This window comes from Crinia signifera, chromosome 5, assembly GCF_055691185.1.
Source record: "Crinia signifera chromosome 5, ASM5569118v1, whole genome shotgun sequence".
In the NCBI taxonomy this organism is placed as follows: Eukaryota; Metazoa; Chordata; class Amphibia; order Anura; family Myobatrachidae; genus Crinia; species Crinia signifera.
This window is the reverse complement of record NC_139221.1, coordinates 2323477-2340988: the sequence shown is the minus strand read 5'-3', so window position 1 is coordinate 2340988 and position 17512 is coordinate 2323477. Positions and strand designations below refer to the sequence as shown.

General features: G+C 45.3%; 1 protein-coding gene across 8 annotated transcripts in view; it reads left to right on the top strand.

The window, feature by feature from the left end:
• Positions 1-17512, top strand: part of LOC146079851 (uncharacterized) — a 109611-nt gene that overhangs the window by 36148 nt on the left and 55951 nt on the right. For all 8 annotated transcript variants that reach the window (XR_014474756.1, XR_014474758.1, XR_014474757.1 and 5 more), the window contains exon 3: positions 12158-12286. The gene's annotated coding sequence lies outside the window, so the exon portion shown is untranslated. The remainder of the gene's footprint in view (positions 1-12157; positions 12287-17512) is intronic.

Below are 17512 nucleotides of genomic sequence, written 5' to 3'. Positions count from 1 at the left end.
GGTACACCAACCTCATGTCTATTCTGATAGATGAGCCATGGCTTCTACCGTTGCAGGATGTCCTGCTTTCTCAAGGCCCCTTTTGTGTACCAAGACTTAGGGCGTCTTCATTTGTTGGCGTGGTTGTTGAGAGGTCCGTGTTAAGGAAAGCTGGGATTCCCTCTGCGGTGATCCCTACCATGATGATCCTGCAGAAGGTTCTCTCTGCGGGTTTATTTCTTGGGTCTCTAAAAGTGAAGGTATCTGCCCTTTCGGTTTTCAGTTCCCCAGAGACTGGCTTTGTTACCCCAGGTACAAACTTTTTCCATGGAATGTTGAGAATTTATTTATTTATTTATTTATTGACAGTCTCTTTTATATAGCGCAGCAGATTCCGTTACAGCGTCTTATATAGCGCAGCAGTTTCCTTTAAAGCGTCTTGTATAGCGCAGCAGATTCCGTTACAGTGTCTTATATAGCGCAGCAGATTCTGTTACAGTGTCTTATATAGCGCAGCAGATTCCGTTACAGCGTCTTATATAGCGCAGCAGATTCCTTTACAGCTTCTTATATAGCGCAGCAGATTCCGTTACAGTGCCTTATATAGCGCAGCAGATTCCGTTACGGTGTCTTATATAGCGCAGCAGATTCCTTTACAGTGTCTTATATAGCGCAGCAGATTCTGTTACAGCGTCTTATATAGCGCAGCAGATTCCGTTACAGCGTCTTATATAACGCAGCAGATTCTCTTACAGTGTTTGATATAGTGCAGCAGATTCCGTTAGTGTCTTATATAGCGCAGCAGATTCCGTTACAGCGTCTTATATAGCGCAGCATATTCCGTTACAGTGTCTTATATAGCGCAGCAAATTCCGTTACAGTGTCTTTTATAGTGCAGCAGATTCCGTTACAGTGTCTTATATAGCGCAGCATATTCCGTTAGTGTCTTATATAGCGCAGCAGATTCCGTTAGTGTCTTATATAGCGCAGCAAATTCCGTTACAGTGCCTTATATAGCGCAGCAGATTCCGTTAGTGTCTTATATAGCGCAGCAAATTCCGTTACAGCGTCTTATATAGCGCAGCAGATTCCGTTACAGCGTCTTATATAGCGTAGCAGATTCCGTTACAGCGTCTTATATAGCGCAGCAGATTCCGTTACAGCGTCTTATATAGCGCAGCAGATTCCGTTACAGCGTCTTATATAGCGCAGCAGATTCCGTTACAGCGTCTTATATAGCGCAGCAGATTCCGTTACAGCATCTTATATAGCGCAGCAGATTCCGTTACAGCGTCTTATATAGCGCAGCAGATTCCGTTACAGCGTCTTATATAGCGCAGAAGATTCCGTTACAGCGTCTTATATAGCGCAGCAGATTCCGTTACAGCGTCTTATATAGCGCATCAGATTCCGTTACAGCGTCTTATATAGCGCAGCAGATACCGTTACAGCGTCTTATATAGCGCAGAAGATTCCGTTACAGCGTCTTATATAGCGCAGCAGATTCCGTTACAGCGTCTTATATAGCGCAGCAGATTCCGTTACAGTGTCTTATATAGTGCAGCAGATTCCGTTACAGCGTCTTATATAGCGCAGCAGATTCCGTTACAGCGTCTTATATAACGCAGCAGATTCCGTTACAGCGTCTTATATAGCGCAGCAGATTCCGTTACAGCGCCTTATATAGCGCAGCAGATTCCGTTACAGTGCCTTATATAGCGCAGCAGATTCCGTTACAGTGTCTTATATAGCGCAGCAGTTTCCGTTACAGTGTCTTATATAGCGCAGCAGATTCCGTTACAGCGTCTTATATAGCGCAGCAGATTCTGTTACAGCGTCTTATATAGCGCAGCAGATTCCATTACAGCGTCTTATATAGCGCAGCAGATTCCGTTACAGCGTCTTATATAGCGCAGTAGATTCCGTTACAGCGTCTTATATAACGCAGCAGATTCCGTTACAGTGTCTTATATAGCGCAGCAGATTCCGTTACAGCGCCTTATATAGCGCAGCAGATTCCGTTACAGCGTCTTATATAGCGCAGCAGATTCCGTTACAGCGTCTTATATAACGCAGCAGATTCCGTTACAGTGTCTTATATAGCGCAGCAGATTCCGTTACAGCGCCTTATATAGCGCAGCAGATTCCGTTACAGTGTCTTATATAGCGCAGCAGTTTCCGTTACAGTGTCTTATATAGCGCAGCAGATTCCGTTACAGCGTCTTATATAGCGCAGCAGATTCTGTTACAGCGTCTTATATAGCGCAGCAGATTCCGTTACAGCGTCTTATATAGCGCAGCAGATTCCGTTACAGCGTCTTATATAGCGCAGCAGATTCCGTTACAGCGTCTTATATAGCGCAGCAGATTCCGTTACAGTGTCTTATATAGTGCAGCAGATTCCGTTACAGCGTCTTATATAGCGCAGCAGATTCCGTTACAGCGTCTTATATAGCGCAGCAGATTCCGTTACAGCGTCTTATATAGCGCAGCAGATTCCGTTACAGCGTCTTATATAACGCAGCAGATTCCATTACAGTGCCTTATATAGCGCAGCAGATTCCGTTAGTGTCTTATATAGCGCAGCAAATTCCGTTACAGCGTCTTATATAGTGCAGCAGATTCCGTTACAGCGTCTTATATAGCGTAGCAGATTCCGTTACAGCGTCTTATATAGCGCAGCAGATTCCGTTACAGCGTCTTTTATATAGCGCAGCAGATTCCGTTACAGCGTCTTTTATATAGCGCAGCAGATTCCGTTAGTGTCTTATATAGCGCAGCAGATTCCGTTACAGCGTCTTATATAGCGCAGCAGATTCCGTTACAGCGTCTTATATAGCGCAGCAGATACCGTTACAGCGTCTTATATAGCACAGCAGATTCTGTTACAGCGTCTTATATAGCGCAGCAGATTCCGTTACAGCGTCTTATATAGCGCAGCAGATTCCGTTACAGCGTCTTATATAGCGCAGCAGATTCCGTTACAGTGTCTTATATAGCGCAGCAGATTCCGTTACAGTGTCTTATATAGCGCAGCAGATTCCGTTACAGCGTCTTATATAGCGCAGCAGATTCCGTTACAGCGTCTTATATAGCGCAGCAGATTCCGTTACAGCGTCTTATATAGCGCAGCAGATTCCGTTACAGTGTCTTATATAGCGCAGCAGATTCCGTTACAGCGCCTTATATAGCGCAGCAGATTCCGTTACAGTGTCTTATATAGCGCAGCAGATTCCGTTACAGTGTCTTATATAGCGCAGCAGATTCCGTTACAGCGTCTTATATAACGCAGCAGATTCTCTTACAGTGTTTGATATAGTGCAGCAGATTCCGTTAGTGTCTTATATAGCGCAGCAGATTCCGTTACAGCGTCTTATATAGCGCAGCATATTCCGTTACAGTGTCTTATATAGCGCAGCAGATTCCGTTACAGCGTCTTATATAGCGCAGCAAATTCCGTTACAGTGTCTTTTATAGTGCAGCAGATTCCGTTACAGTGTCTTATATAGCGCAGCATATTCCGTTAGTGTCTTATATAGCGCAGCAGATTCCGTTAGTGTCTTATATAGCGCAGCAAATTCCATTACAGTGCCTTATATAGCGCAGCAGATTCCGTTAGTGTCTTATATAGCGCAGCAAATTCCGTTACAGCGTCTTATATAGCGCAGCAGATTCCGTTACAGCGTCTTATATAGCGTAGCAGATTCCGTTACAGCGTCTTATATAGCGCAGCAGATTCCGTTACAGCGTCTTATATAGCGCAGCAGATTCCGTTACAGCGTCTTATATAGCGCAGCAGATTCCGTTACAGCGTCTTATATAGCGCAGCAGATTCCGTTACAGCGTCTTATATAGCGCAGCAGATTCCGTTACAGTGTCTTATATAGCGCAGCAGATTCCGTTACAGCGTCTTATATAGCGCAGAAGATTCCGTTACAGCGTCTTATATAGCGCAGCAGATTCCGTTACAGCGTCTTATATAGCGCATCAGATTCCGTTACAGCGTCTTATATAGCGCAGCAGATACCGTTACAGCGTCTTATATAGCGCAGAAGATTCCGTTACAGCGTCTTATATAGCGCAGCAGATTCCGTTACAGCGTCTTATATAGCGCAGCAGATTCCGTTACAGTGTCTTATATAGCGCAGCAGATTCCGTTACAGCGTCTTATATAGCGCAGCAGATTCCGTTACAGCGTCTTATATAACGCAGCAGATTCCGTTACAGTGTCTTATATAGCGCAGCAGATTCCGTTACAGCGCCTTATATAGCGCAGCAGATTCCGTTACAGTGTCTTATATAGCGCAGCAGTTTCCGTTACAGTGTCTTATATAGCGCAGCAGATTCCGTTACAGTGTCTTATATAGTGCAGCAGATTCCGTTACAGTGTCTTATATAGCGCAGCAGATTCCGTTACAGTGTCTTATATAGCGCAGCAGATTCTGTTACAGCGTCTTATATAGCGCAGCAGATTCCGTTACAGCGTCTTATATAGCGCAGCAGATTCCGTTACAGCGTCTTATATAGCGCAGTAGATTCCGTTACAGCGTCTTATATAACGCAGCAGATTCCGTTACAGTGTCTTATATAGCGCAGCAGATTCCGTTACAGCGCCTTATATAGCGCAGCAGATTCCGTTACAGCGTCTTATATAGCGCAGCAGATTCCGTTACAGCGTCTTATATAACGCAGCAGATTCCGTTACAGTGTCTTATATAGCGCAGCAGATTCCGTTACAGCGTCTTATATAGCGCAGCAGATTCCGTTACAGCGTCTTATATAGCGCAGCAGATTCCGTTACAGCGTCTTCTATAGCGCAGTAGATTCCGTTACAGCGTCTTATATAACGCAGCAGATTCCGTTACAGTGTCTTATATAGCGCAGCAGATTCCGTTACAGCGCCTTATATAGCGCAGCAGATTCCGTTACAGCGTCTTATATAGCGCAGCAGATTCCGTTACAGCGTCTTATATAACGCAGCAGATTCCGTTACAGCGTCTTATATAGCGCAGCAGATTCCGTTACAGCGTCTTATATAGCGCAGCAGATTCCGTTACAGCGTCTTATATAGCGCAGCAGATTTCGTTACAGCGTCTTATATAGCGCAGGAGGCTGGTGAGGCATTGGGGGGCGTCCTCAGATCAACATGATGGCAGGTAATCCTACATCTGCGCACACAGCGCTACATATAACGTGTAATCCTACATCTGCGCACACAGCACTACATATAACAGGCATTCCTACATCTGCGCACACAGCGCTACATATAACGTGTATTCCTACATCTGTGCACACAGTGCTACATATAACAGGTAATCCTACATCTGTGCACACAGCACTACATATAACAGGTAATCCTACATCTGTGCACACAGCGCTACATATAACAGGTAATCCTACATCTGCTCACACAGCACTACATATAACAGGCATTCCTACATCTGCGCACACAGCGCTACATTTAACGTGTAATCCTACATCTGTGCACACAGCGCTACATATAACAGGTAATCCTACATCTGTGCACACAGCGCTACATATAACGTGTAATCCTACATCTGCGCACACAGCACTACATATAACAGGCATTCCTACATCTGCGCACACAGCGCTACATTTAACGTGTAATCCTACATCTGTGCACACAGCGCTACATATAACAGGTAATCCTACATCTGTGCACACAGCGCTACATATAACAGGCATTCCTACATCTGCGCACACAGCCCTACATATAACGTGTAATCCTACATCTGTGCACACAGCGCTACATATAACAGGTAATCCTACATCTGCGCACACAGCACTACATATAACAGGTAATCCTACATCTGCGCACACAGCCCTACATATAACGTGTAATCCTACATCTGTGCACACAGCACTACATATAACAGGTAATCCTACATCTGCGCACACAGCACTACATATAACAGGTAATCCTACATCTGTGCATACATCACTACATATAACAGGTAATCCTACATCTGTGCACACAGCGCTACATATAACAGGTAATCCTACATCTGCTCACACAGCACTACATATAACAGGCATTCCTACATCTGCGCACACAGCGCTACATATAACGTGTAATCCTACATCTGTGCACACAGCGCTACATATAACAGGTAATCCTACATCTGCTCACACAGCACTACATATAACAGGCATTCCTACATCTGCGCACACAGCACTACATATAACAGGCATTCCTACATCTGTGCACACAGCGCTACATATAACAGGCATTCCTACATCTGTGCATACATCACTACATATAACAGGTAATCCTACATCTGTGCACACAGCGCTACATATAACAGGTAATCCTACATCTGCTCACACAGCACTACATATAACAGGCATTCCTACATCTGCGCACACAGCGCTACATATAACGTGTAATCCTACATCTGTGCACACAGCGCTACATATAACAGGTAATCCTACATCTGCTCACACAGCACTACATATAACAGGCATTCCTACATCTGCGCACACAGCGCTACATATAACGTGTAATCCTACATCTGTGCACACAGTGCTACATATAACAGGTAATCCTACATCTGTGCACACAGCACTACATATAACAGGTAATCCTACATCTGCTCACACAGCACTACATATAACAGGCATTCCTACATCTGCGCACACAGCGCTACATTTAACGTGTAATCCTACATCTGTGCACACAGCGCTACATATAACAGGTAATCCTACATCTGTGCACACAGCGCTACATATAACAGGTAATCCTACATCTGCTCACACAGCGCTACATATAACAGGTAATCCTACATCTGTGCACACAGCACTACATATAACAGGTAATCCTACATCTGTGCACACAGCGCTACATATAACAGGTAATCCTACATCTGCTCACACAGCACTACATATAACAGGCATTCCTACATCTGCGCACACAGCGCTACATATAACGTGTAATCCTACATCTGTGCACACAGTGCTACATATAACAGGTAATGCTACATATAATGTGTAATCCTACATCTGTGCACACAGTGCTACATATAACAGGTAATTCTACATCTGCGCACACAGCACTACATATAACTAGAGATGAGCGGGTCCGGATCCCCGAGATCCGGCAGATCTGAATATCGAGATCCGGGTCAGGATCCGAGTCTGCTCGGGAGTTTCCGCCTGAATTCCGGACCAATAAGGAGGCCGAACATCATCATCGCGCTGTCGGATTCTCACGGGATCTGGATTCTATATAAGACGCACGCGCGCCCGCCATCTTTACTCCAGCATAGGAGAGGGAAGAGGGTGGTTGGGATCTGTGCTGTGCTATAATAATAATATATTATTTTGCTGCTGCTCGCTCGATTAGGGTCTGCAGGGGCTGCTGTACACAAGTCCAGTGTACAGGGGCTGCAGTGGCCAGTGTACAAGGGGCTGTACAGGGGCTGTGTCCAGTGTGACAGGGCTTGTGTCCAGTGTACAGGGTTTGTGTCCAGTGTACAGGGTTTGTGTCCAGTGTACAGGGGTTGTGTCCAGTGTACAGGGGTTGTGTCCAGTGTACAGGGGCTGTGTCCAGTGTACAGGGGCAGTGAACAGGGGCTGTGTACAGGGGTTGTGTCCAGTGTGACGGGCTGTGTCCAGTGTGACAGGGGCTGTGTCCAGTGTGACAGGGGCTGTGTCCAGTGTGACAGGGGCTGTGTCCAGTGTGACAGGGGCTGTGTCCAGTGTGACAGGGGCTGTGTCCAGTGTGACAGGGGCTGTGTCCAGTGTGACAGGGGCTGTGTCCAGTGTGACAGGGGCTGTGTCCAGTGTGACAGGGGCTGTGTCCAGTGTGACAGGGGCTGTGTCCAGTGTGACAGGGGCTGTGTCCAGTGTGACAGGGGCTGTGTCCAGTGTACAGGGGCTGTGTCCAGTGTAAAGGGGTTGTGTCCAGTGTAAAGGGGTTGTGTCCATTGTCCAGGGGTTGTGTCCAGTGTAAAGGGGTTGTGTCCAGTGTAGAGGGGCTGTGTCCATTGTCCAGGGGCTGTGGCCAGTGTAAAGTAAGGAAAATAAATAAAAGTAATAAATAAAATAAAAACACATTTTTGGAGGATGATGGAGGAGGAAATAGTGGGAGATCAGCAACCTGATAGAAGTGCTGAAGCTGCTACCACCAGTCAGGACAAGGCCGATACCACTTTGTATTTGCTCTTTGGAGCATTTCTCTTTTTTTTGGGGATAGTTTATTAAACTGCCACCCTGTCTGCCCCTGCAGTGCCGCTCTGCTTTCAAGATGTGCCAGGTTGGAAGTGTAAGGTCCACATGTATGTGATGCCCACTGCTGTCGCTTCGCTTAGTCATCCAGCTACCTCGGTATACCCTTTTGGCCCAACTACAGTAAATGAAAACAAATTTGTAAGCTGTGAAGTGATCAAAATTGTCTAGAAATGACTGGAAACTAATGTTATTGAGGTTAATAATACTTTAGGGGCAGAAACAGTCCCAAATTCTGTTATTTTAGCAATTTTTTGCATTTTTTCATAAAAATCCAGATCCAAAACCCACAAGGGTGGTTTTGCCAAAACCAATCCAGATCCAAAATCAAAACCCGAAAAAGTGGCCACCGCACATCTCTACATATAACGTGTAATCCTACATCTGCGCACACAGCGCTACATATAACAGGTAATCCTACATCTGTGCATACAGCACTACATATAACCTGTAATCCTACATCTGTGCATACATCACTACATATAACATGTAATCCTACAGCTGTGCGTACAGCACTACATATAACATGTAATCCTACAGCTGTGCGTACAGCACTACATATAACGTGTAATCCTACATCTGCGCATACAGCGCTACATATAACATGTAATCCTACATCTGCGCACACAGCACTACATATAACAGGTAATCCTACATCTGTGCACACAGCACTACATATAACATATAATCCTACATCTGTGCACACAGCACTACATATACAGTGTAACCCTACATCTGTGCACACAGCACTACATATACAGTGTAACCCTACATCTGTGCACACAGCACTACATATAACAGGTAATCCTACATCTGCGCACACAGCACGACATATAACAGGTAATCCTACATCTGTGCATACAGCACTACATATAACAGGCCTTCCTACATATGTGCGTACAGCACTACATATAACGTGTAATCCTACATCTGCGCACACAGCACTACATATAACAGGTAATCCTACATCTGCGCACACAGCACTACATATAACGTGTAATCCTACATCTGCGCACACAGCACTACATATAACGTGTAATCCTACATCTGCGCATACAGCACTACATATAACTTCTAATCCTACATCTGCGCACACAGCGCTACATATAACAGGTAATCCTACATCTGTGCATACAGCACTACATATAACAGGTATTCCTACATATGTGCGTACAGCACTACATATAACGTGTAATCCTACATCTGTGCATACAGCACTACATATAACATGTAATCCTACATCTGCGCACACAGCACTACATATAACGTGTAATCCTACATCTGTGCACACAGCACTACATATAACAGGTAATCCTACATCTGTGCACACAGCACTACATATAACAGGTAATCCTACATCTGCGCACACAGCACTACATATAACGTGTAATCCTACATCTGCGCACACAGCACTACATATAACAGGTAATCCTACATCTGTGCACACAGCACTACATATAACAGGTAATCCTACATCTGCGCACACAGCACTACATATAACAGGTAATCCTACATCTGCGCGCACAGCACTACATATAACATGTAATCCTACATCTGTGCATACAGCACTACATATAACATGTAATCCTACAGCTGCGCCTACAGCACTACATATAACATGTAATCCTACATCTGTGCATACAGCACTACATATAACATGTAATCCTACATCTGTGCAAACAGCACTACATATAACGTGTAATCCTACATCTGTGCATACATCACTACATATAACATGTAATCCTACATCTGCGCACACAGCACTACATATAACAGGTAATCCTACATCTGCGCACACAGCACTACATATAACAGGTAATCCTACATCTGCGCGCACAGCACTACATATAACATGTAATCCTACATCTGCGCACACAGCCCTACATATAACATGCATTCCTACATCTGCGCACACAGCACTACATATAACAGGTAATCCTACATCTGCGCACACAGCACTACATATAACAGGTAATCCTACATCTGCGCACACAGCGCTACATATAACAGGTAATCCTACATCTGCGCACACAGCACTACATATAACAGGTAATCCTACATCTGTGCGTACATCACTACATATAACGTGTAATCCTACATCTGCGCACACAGCGCTACATATAACAGGTAATCCTACATCTGCGCACACAGCGCTACATATAACAGGTAATCCTACATCTGCGCACACAGCACTACATATAACAGGTAATCCTACATCTGCGCACACAGCACTACATATAACAGGTATTCCTACATCTGTGCACACAGCACTACATATAACAGGCATTCCTACATCTGCGCACACAGCGCTACATATAACAGGCATTCCTACATCTGCGCATACAGCACTACATATAACGTGTAATCCTACATCTGCGCACACAGCACTACATATAACAGGTAATCCTACATCTGCGCACACAGCACTACATATAACAGGTAATCCTACATCTGTGCACACAGCGCTACATATAACAGGTAATCCTACATCTGCTCACACAGCACTACATATAACAGGTAATCCTACATCTGCTCACACAGCACTACATATAACAGGCATTCCTACATCTGCGCACACAGCGCTACATTTAACGTGTAATCCTACATCTGCGCACACAGCACTACATATAACAGGTAATCCTACATCTGCGCACACAGCACTACATATAACAGGTAATTCTACATCTGCGCACACAGCACTACATATAACAGGTAATCCTACATCTGCGCACACAGCACTACATATAACAGGCATTCCTACATCTGCGCACACAGCACTACATATAACAGGTAATCCTACATCTGCGCACACAGCACTACATATAACAGGTAATCCTACATCTGCGCACACAGCACTACATATAACAGGCATTCCTACATCTGCGCACACAGCACTACATATAACATATAATCCTACATCTGCGCACACAGCACTACATATAACATATAATCCTACATCTGTGCGTACAGCGCTACATATAACATGTATTTCTACATCTGCGCACACAGCACTACATATAACATGTAATCCTACATCTCCCGTATGCTATAGTCTCCCTCCGGGTGTTTGATGCTGTGATTGGCTGTGATGTCAGGTGTATAGTCGCTGTAGTCTTTTGCTTTGTGCTGGTTGATGTGCTGTGATTGGCTGGCCATGGAGGATGAACCAGATCAGGTAGGTATTAAATCTGGCTAGTATCAGCTAAGACTCCACAAACTCCTCCCCTAACAATCCTATAGGACAGGAGAAAACCACAACTACCGTCTCAATCTTATTGGTGAACAACTCCCAACACACAGACACCCGTGGTGTAATCTTGTACATGGTTGTTTCACGTCAGTGCTATGTCAGTGTCTCAGAGGGCACTTTGTGTGTTTATAGGCTGTATTGTACGATGTCAGATAAATGATATCAAAGACTAATAGCTTTGGATGGATAATGTTACACAGCCGTAATACCGAGTAATGTCACATGGGGGTGGTGATAACACCAGCCAATCAACTCCTAACTCTCAGTTTTCAAATGTAGCTGATTGGCTGGTGCATAATCACCTTCCACTTTATCTCTTCCCCAGGATTAATACATCTGCCCCAGGGTAGCGCCGCTGAACACTCCATCAGCCGCTGCCCTGCCCCCGGCAACCCAGCTATGTGCGGCGTGACGTTACACGGTCACACCGCACACAGGCGAGAGAGGGAGGCATGGCCGGGCAGCTGAAGCTGAGCGCAGTGCTCAGCTCGTTGGCACTGCCCGTCAGGAAGGCGTGCAGGCAGTGGCACTCCAGTCTGAGCCCTGGAGCATAACCCGGACAGTTAGCGGAGTGCCACTGAAAGGGATAATGCAATTGGTTTAAACCAAAAAGAAAAAAACGTTTTAACAAAAAATGCAAAACTTTGTAACAGCCCTGCTTATCTTTAATATATTTTACAGTGAGGTGGAATACAGATCACCAAAGGAGAAACTGACCGAGCAGATGGGAAACGGAAGCAAGGAAGATGATCATCGTCATCATCCTCTATATATATGAAGACCAGGAAGGAGACTATCGCAGTAGTCAAGGTGGGAGATAAGGAGTCCGTGGATCTGTTTATTTGGAGACAGATTGAATGTAGGGAACAAGAACAGTTAACAGTCCATGATGACACCTTGGCAGCGGCCTTGTGGGGTTTATTGCTCAGATACCAGGCTGGTAACTACTATTGGTTGGTTGATGTCACGGGTTTGTTTAAGTGTGGACCCGGACTGGACTGGAGTATGGGGCCCTAGCTTGAAGCAGCAATGACAAAGGTAGCAGGTTTTATACAGATGTAGCCCCCGACATCCATGGCCGGGGCTCGCCAGACCCTCCCCTCTGGGGAGCGCCGGCAGACAGGGGCTACACTGAACTGGGACGCGCGTGCGTCTCACACGCACGCACGTCCCAGTCTCTTGATGGCGGCGCTGCAGGTCCCTGCCCGTCTCCGCTTCAGGGAGGCGGGCAGGGCTCGGGTTGGGGGTCGGGTGGCGAGGTGGTGGGCGCACACCCCTAGCAAGAGCTCCATCTGTATAAGACTTATCATGCACTAGAATAATATCAATGGCAGGGTAATAACAATGTTGGCATAAAAAGATCAGACTAGAAAGGATATGAGTAGCTAAGAGGGTCAGCTACTGGGAGTTCTGGAAAACGTGTAATGCAGTGAGTGCTGGGAGAATGCAGGCCAGTCAGCTCTAGCACTCTGGAGTTAGTTTTCATTCTAGGATTCTAGGGTGCTGATGACCTTGCAGGGCACATTTCATATTAGAAAAAAACAAACAAAAAACATTTATAAAAAATTGCACACTGCATCATGATTATGCCCATTACACATTATACCACACACCATAATGCCCATTACACATTATACCACACACCATAATGCCCATTACACATTATACCACACACTATAATGCCCATTACACATTATACCACACACCATAATGTCCATTACACATAAAATTAATTATGCCACTGTACAAGGCATTGGTTAGACCTCACCTCGAATATGGAGTACAGTTCTGGGCCCCACACTATAAAAAGGACATCGTAGAATTAGAAAAAACCCAAATAAGAACAACTTAGTTAATCAGGGGAATGAAGAATTTAAACTACGCACAGAGATTGAGCACTTTGGGATGTTTAAGGGGGACATGCTCAACATGTACAAATATATCAAGGGCCAATATAAAGAACTGTCAAGCACACTTTTTACTGCAAGAAAAGAATCTAGGACGCTAGGGCACGAGTTTAGATTAAAAGAAAGAAGATTTCGTTCCTTCAAAAGAAAAAAATTATTTACGGTCAGAGCAGTCAAACTGTGGAACTCTTTTCCTGGAATGGTGGTGTCGGTGGACACAATAAATACGTTTAAACTCGGTGATTCATCGCGCCCTATGGGCGCTCTTCACACCATCGTAAGGGGCTGCGCCCCCTTAATTTGTGAACGTTTGTATATGAGAAATATGGTTAGAATTGTATGAAAGATGGCCTGTATTGCAACTTGAGTTATAGGTGAAATGTGTTACATAGAGAGCATATGATGTGGAAGGGGGTGTGTATTGTTTTGTTTAATTAAAAAGCAGTTACAGAGTAAGATGTACATTGATAGTGTGGAGGGTACAGTGACATTTGTGGGTGGGGGGCTGTGTGTGCGTGTTGTTTAGGTGTGTGTGCAATAGTATAGTAGGGTGTTTCTGAGTCAGTGGCTCCCCACTGGCGGAGGTCACGACACAGGAAAACAGGAGGCTGGGTAGTGATAGGAGTGTGTGGGCATAAGGGGGACCAAAGAGGAGGGTGTGTGGGCATAAGGGGGACCAAAGAGGAGGGTGGGAGACACTGTGCAGCTTCTGCCAGTGGGTGGGGGTCCAGCGTGGCAGTACAGGAGTACAGGACGGTGGCCCTGAGTCAGTGTCTACTCCTACTGGGTGGGAGTTAGGGTACATGAGAGCAGGAGGCTGGGCTATGAGGCATGATAGGGGTATGTGGGCAACACAGCGTCAGCGACTCCCCAGTGGTGGAAGTTACGGTTCAGGAGAGCAGGAAGCTGGGTAGTGATAGGGGTGTGTGGGCATAGGGGAAGGGAGTGCTGGGAATCGTGGGAGGGGGCGCGGTGGGTTGCCGCGAATCGCGGAAGGTCGCGGGGGCGTTGGTTGCCTCGAAACGTGGGAGGTCGCGGGGGGGGTGTGTGTGTGTGCCGCGAATTGCGGGAGGCGGGGTGGTGGTGCCCCGAATCGCTGCAAGAAAAAATAAACACGCAAAGGTCAACACATGTAAATGTTGACATAAGTGTGGCACTTCATTGGTGTCGATGTCGACACATGAGAATGAATATGAAAACATTCAAAAAATGGATAATAAATCTTCAAAAACTCAATGTCAGTGTTTTGCATGTGAAATCGCGGGGGGGGGGGGGTCGCGAATTGCAGGAGGGGGGGGGGGGGGGCGCTTATCGCGGGAGGCTGCCGGGGAGGGGTTGCTGCGAATCGCGGGAGGGGGCAGTCGCGAATCGTGGGAGGGGGGGTTTGCTTATTGGGGGTGCCGCGAATCGTGGGGGGGGAGTGATTTGCCGTGAATTGCTGGAGGGGTGTCGTGGGGGCGTTTGCTGCAAATCGTTGGAGGGGGGGGTCAGATCAACACATGTAAATGTTGACATATGTGTGGCACTTTATTGGTGTCCATGTCGACACATGAGAATGAATATGAAAACATTAAAAAAATGGAAAATAAATCTTCAAAAACTCTATGTCAGTGTTTTGCTTGTGCAATCGCGGGGGGGGGGGGGGGGGGTGCCGCGAATTGCAGGAGGGGGGCGCGTATCGCGGGAGGTTGCCGGGGAGGGGTTGCTGCGAATCGCGGGAGGGGGCAGTCGCGAATCGTGGGAGGGGGGGTTTGCTTATTGGGGGTGCCGCGAATCGTGAGAGGGGGGGTGCCGCGAATGGCGGGAGGGGGGGGGGTGCCGCGTATCGCGAGAGGGGGGTAGGGGGGTGCAACGAATGGCGGGATGGGGAGTCACGGGGGGTGCCGCGAATCGCGGGAGGGGGTTTCTCACGCGGGAGGGGGCTCAAAAACAATATCACACCTAGAGGATTACGGCCTAGAGTTTTCCCAACATATGAGCTTGCAACAATGGAATTAAAGCAAGAATGGGAGAACACTCTCACACAGTGCTCCAAAGAGCTTATCAAGATTCTAATAAAACATGACGAAATACTCCTTAGAGAATACACTCAGGAAATTACGACCCTGGCTGAAAGATTAAAAAGATTTGAAACCCTAGAAAAATTCCAACAGGTTTACAATAAATACAAAAAAGAAGTGGAAGACTTCGAAGCCACAGTAATAGAAAGAAAACGTAGAAAGCTACAGAGGGATAAAACAGACTTTGCTCAGAATACGGTATATAGATGGAGGACCTACACCCCCAAATACAGAAATGAGGTAGGAAACCAATATTTAACATCAGAGGCTGACTCCTCAGAAGGGGAAAACTCCCAGACTATGTTTAACACCAACCGTAGGCCTTTTTTAGACATGACCCCGAGAAACACACGTATAAACCTGGAAGACATAAGACCAGGAGGGGGAAGGGGAACAAGAAGAAAACGAGAGAACAGAGAATGGCGGGAAGAACCCAGAGAGAGACGACAATACAGGAAATAGAGAGTGACAACCTTAAGATCATAAATCTATCAACTAAAACTTTAAATGACGATCAAATCTCTCTTTTATCTAAAGGTCTCTCCTTTTCGCCTGTCAGCAAACTCAACCGTTTTGAATGCGAGAAAGACATTCAATTATTTGCTCGAAAAATTCTTCTTAAAAAATTCTTCTGCACTCAAAAAAGGATACAGGAACAGAATACCCACCCTATAACCTCACTACAACTCTCAAAGGAAGAGTTGGAAGCCCTAAAAATCCTGGAGGAATTGGAAACCGGTATTGAAGATACTAACCAGAGCCTACAACCCTTTGATAGCAGTAAAATAAAGAAAAAGTCTAATTTCTTTCCGGAATTCAAAAAATGTCCACCTGTAAAGGTATACCTAGACCTGGTTTCTAAGGACATCGATAATCTTTTTAGCGAATCTGACCCACTTGAATCACATCATGATAATTTAACCTTTGGAGAAAGAAGAGCTCTAAAAGAAATCTCACAATGGGAAGATATAATTATTAAACCCTCTGACAAAGGGGGAAATGTTGTCTTGTGGCCACGAAATATGTATATCGATGAAATAAAGAAACAACTTGATGATCAGACATGTTATAGAAGCCTGACATTTAACCCTACCTCCAATTACTTACAACAGTACAACAACTTAATTAAAGAGGCATTTAACAACAACATTATCTCTAAGAAGGATCATGAATATCTGCAAGTAGAAACAGTCATCATACCAACTCTCTATCTACTGCCGAAAATTCACAAACATGCAAAAATACCTCCGGGAAGACCAATTGTTTCCGGAGTAGGATGCTTGACAGAAAAAGCCAGTACGTATATAGATCAATATCTACGACAATTTGTACTCTCACTCCCATCGTATGTGAGAGATACGATGGACGTACTAACAAAATTGCAAGACATCACGGTAGGCCCTAACACCTGGCTGGCAACCTACGATGTAGAAAGTCTTTATACAAGCATCCACCATACCAACGGCATAAAGGCAGTAGAATTTTTCCTAAGTATGAGCAGACAAAATGACTTCAATTCCTTTTTACTTAAACTACTGGAATTTGTTCTTACAAAGAACTATTTTACCTGCAATGGAAAGCACTACCTCCAGGTAAAGGGGACTGCGATGGGGACAGCTTGTGCCCCAACGTACGCGAACCTTTACCTGGGGTGGTGGGAAAGGGAAATCCTGTTCTCAGAGGATAATGACCAATATACCGACCATGTGGTATTGTACCTAAGGTATATTGATGACATCCTGATAATCTGGGATGGAGAACAAAAATGCCTGGAGGAATTCATCAATAAACTCAATTACAACAAACTTGATCTAAAACTGTCAGGAAACATGAGTAAAGAAGAAATAAATTTCCTTGACCTAAAGATAAGGATTGAGGAAAACGGACAAATAACAACCGATAACTATCGAAAACCAACGGCCACTAACAGCATTTTACACGCGACTAGCTCCCATCTTCCAACAACAATTAGAGCAATCCCCAAAGGAGAAATCTTAAGGACAAAGAGAAATTGTTCCCAGAATGACAAATTCAAAATAAGGGAACAACAACTGTGTGAGAGACTATAC